Raw genomic sequence first — 4,275 nt, 5'->3', positions numbered from 1 at the left:
GGAATTCACACACATTTACATTTGTGATTGGTAGTCTGTGGGATATGGTCCTCCAACAGTACAGGTGATGAACCTTTACACTGGTGTGTGTAAGTGACTTTGATCACTGGCCACCTACTCCAGTGCACCAATTTATTAGAATTCCCACAAATGCTCGATGCCAACACACAGACCGTTTATATTTCCCGATTTATCGGAAGAGAGAAATGCAGTAAGATCTTACTGAGTTCTCTACCAGATGATCTTAGTGGAGTTTTTATAGTTCGTGATTTTCTTTGGTGGATGGTACAAAATAACAATGATAGAGAGAGTGTTTAGGTGACAGACGTGAATGCATGTTGAGGGATGCAGATCTCCTTTGGACTGCAGTGAATGTATGTAGTTTTTGGAACTGCTCGTACTGTCTTTTCTTCTACCTTATGTTGTGGGAGGAAGTTTCGTGTGGTGCTGGCCTTACGCATTGTACATTGTTGGCGGAGCTATGACAACATGTTCCCATTTCCGCTGAATCGTGAAAACATGCACCTGCCATATTAACTCAGCTCACCCTGTTTCTCCACAGGATGCAGAAGGTGGTAGATACAGGTGTCTCTGACTTCCACCCAGTTCTGACTTAAACTGGGACGATCTCATGTGCAAAGCTGTAGGGGCGCTGTGTGGAGACTAGACGCCAAGGGACTGTCTAAAAATTGTATGAAATATAGCCTATGCCGTACTGTTACAGGATTTTCACAACAAGTAACAATACTTCAGCGTTGTGAAAAACCGTGTATGATTCAATTTCTTCTGTCTTCAAAAATAACTTTTATAAAAGGAAGAAATCTCTATAATTTCGAGCGAGAGATTCGAGTTGTGGTTAACAGTATTGCTGTTTCAGATTGGGTTAAGTGGATTTTTTAAACTGGGAGGGAGTCTGTGCCAGGGTGGAATTGGTTAGAACTACTGTATGCGTCAAGCTGCAGCTGTCTGTTTCAAAGTGCACTGCGGTTGGCCATGGGGGAGGGCACTAGGAGTCAGCGACCGGAAGTAATGGATTAGCTCAGCCTGTGATGGGCAGTTGGGTGCAAAGAATATGCCGACCTGTCTTATCTCGCCTGCACAGCAGAGGCTGGCGAAGTGAGCAAAGTGATGAGTGAGTGGCGACAGATGCGGATGTATGTGTTGTGTGAGAAGTTCGTGAATGCGCACGTTGAGAGTACACTCTAAGGAAAATTGAGCTATTCAGTATCAAACACTTACAAGTGTTGGCGCTGTGAGTATTGATAGCATTGTAATTCTTACCACTTTAATGATCCTCGGATGCACTCCATAACCAGGGGTGGTCCACTCCGGCATACACATGCATCCAAGATTGGCTAAAGCTGCTGCTATAGTTTTCACTAACCTCTTAGCTTTGGCGACAGCGGCATATGATGGGTTGGCACACTGGGTGTGGACGTCGGGATAGGAATGCGAGGGGTGTGCGCGTGTTTCAACGCTCTCCGACATCTAGCTATGACAACTACTGCTAAGGACTCGATCGTGGTTTATATTTGTCATGTTTAGTTCTTCTCAATACATCACAGCGGACTCTGTATTGCAGGGGTATTTGTTGTTATTGTTACTATCTCACCACGTGGTAGGCCCTTTGCTCTCCTCTTTCATCATCTTGATATAGCTGAGAGAACCAGTCAATTTAGGAATTCTATAGTACTTTTAAAAAAGAAAATACACTTAGCAGGCCTGTAGTGGCCAGGAACTCCATATCCGTGTTGGTATAAATTCACGCCTAAATTTGAAATTCCAGCTATCATTTCATACCTCACCACTTAAAATCGTGATGTCAAATAATAATAGGTTTGGATTATTTAAAGAAATTTCTCATCAAAAACATAACACTATTGTTTAGACTTCCAAACTACTGTGCAGTGCCAACTTTTTTTTTTTTTTTTTTTACTTCGAGTAGTTTTACGTTTGAAGCAAACTGTTTAAACGACTATATTAACGATTTAATTAATATTTCCTGTGGCACATCTTGTGAAGCAACATTTCTGATATCTTCAAAATATAGTATTGCGCACCAGATTTAATAAGTACTGAAGCAGTTCGTAAAGTGTACCACAAGAAAGTGCGCCAGGAAGGCTGGAGCAGTTTTGAGTCCAAGGCATAATGAAGTATCCCATGCTAGTTCCTACGTCATCTGCAAAGCAAACTACAGCTCTCTCTCACTCTCTGTATCCAAAGATCTATTTTTTCAAGTGTATTTTGATTCAACCTACTACTAGTTTTGTGACATCGTCAAACTGTGTGTGTGAAATAGCTATTGTGTTCTCCTTGTATCCCCTAATCACGATTATGTGACCAGAAAGTAATTATTTATTAAGTTCAGCAGTATTTCTGGATCGATTTACAGTCAGGAATTTGCTTTGGAAGGAAATCATCTAATGTGTGCTGGTATCTGATAGGTTTGTTTGTGCATACAGTCTATTTGCAATGCAAGAAAAAATGGTTCAAATGGATCTGAGCACTATGGGAGTTAACTTCTGAGGTCATCAGTCCCCTAGAACTTAGAACTACTTGAACCTAACTATCCTATGGACATCACACACTTCCATGCCCGAGGCAGGATTCGAACCTGCGACTGTAGCGGTCTCGCGGTTCCAGACTGTAGTGCCTAGAACCGCACGGCTACCCCTGCCGGCCTGCAATGCAAGTGGACGCTGCCAGGAAGTGTGCTTTTGTTTCCAGGGATGAGCTCGCTGCTAATTGCAGCAGCTAGCATGGACACTGCTGGTTCCAATTCCCTGAGCACACAAGCCCTAAGCGCACTGCTATTTGCAGAGGCCTGCACAGTGAGGCAGCCGACAACTGTTGTGGGCCCTGGAGTTCACGGCTGGGGCAGCCTGCGTGATTGGTGAGATGGAAGAAAGTTTTTCAGATTTATTTAAGCAATCTGCGACAGTGTAACCACATGTTTCCTTACGCGATCAGATTGGAAAAGGCGCCGCAATTGTTTTAATTTTCACACACTTGAATCGATTTCCTGACAAAGTCTTTAAATAAATTATGTTCCCTGCACCTCCTTGTATCCTGTAAATTGTTTAAATAAAAATATTCCACACATTCTCTCAATTGTTTAAACAATGTTCCATAACCTGTAATCATTTTCCATCAACCAATATTTCCAGAGGGGAGGGGCAAGGGAAACTGAAAAATATCGATTTAATATATCGGTCAATCAATTCATACAGTGGTAGAGATGGGAAGGAAGCAATCTGAAGCAGTTTGTGAATAACGAAAGTGGCACAATTGAACTGCTTGCCGCCAATTTTTTCAAACATTTTAATTAATCAGTCAATTAATCTGATATCATTGGTGTTACTTGGTCTCCATGAGGGGGGAAGGGAGGAGGAAGGGTAGGTGTGACATGGAAAACCACTTAACTGAACATAGGTTAAGGACAAATTATCCCCAGGAGTCATATTCCTCTTAGCAGAACAATGGTAAAGGAACTGTCAATCAAAAGAGAACAATAGGTTTGGCCCAGACTGTATGCTTACCCCTAATGTAGGCAACGCACTATGTGTTCTGATATCGGCCTTGCCCCCTACTTCTGTAGTGCACTAGCAAAATAAATACCTAATGTTACTATCGTAATTTGCAACACAAGATTGTCAAGTGACACGATAGGTATTATATGCCAAAAGACAAAACATTAAAAACAAACCCAAATTAACTGAGCTGTACCCAATAGCGTCAAAAAGACGTTTAAAAATAGTATATTTGGATGCGGCTGGACCCTATTTACAAGGGAAAGGAGGCGTATGTTATATTGTTGCTTTGTGTGATGTTTTTTTTTTTTTCAAAAAATGTCAAAGTGTATATCATTCAGTCGGTGACTGCAAGTAAAGAAACAAACTTGGCCTTCATATCTCTGACACAACCCCACCTACCAACAAAAAACCAACTTCATATTATGGCCTCTGTTGTCCCATGTAACTATTGTCCCACCAAGTTATTCAACTCCTATCATACATTCGGAGTTATTCTTAGTGGCAATAGTTAGTGACTCAGCCTGTAAACTGTCATCAAGTGATAGTGGAGCATGTCAGTATACAGCAAGGTTTCAGTTGTGTAGGTACATATAAGGTTTATATGTACAGAATGCGCCAAAGATATATTAATTCACATTACTTTACACTGATGTAATCTGAGGGGGCGGTAGGAAAATTAAGAACACTACACCTGTACCTTCAACTTTCTTAACAACACCTCTCTTGTTTTGATGATTGTGAC

The sequence above is a fragment of the Schistocerca cancellata genome, chromosome 4, assembly GCF_023864275.1.
Source record: "Schistocerca cancellata isolate TAMUIC-IGC-003103 chromosome 4, iqSchCanc2.1, whole genome shotgun sequence".
Classification (NCBI taxonomy): Eukaryota; Metazoa; Arthropoda; class Insecta; order Orthoptera; family Acrididae; genus Schistocerca; species Schistocerca cancellata.
This window is presented reverse-complemented; position numbering follows the sequence as displayed.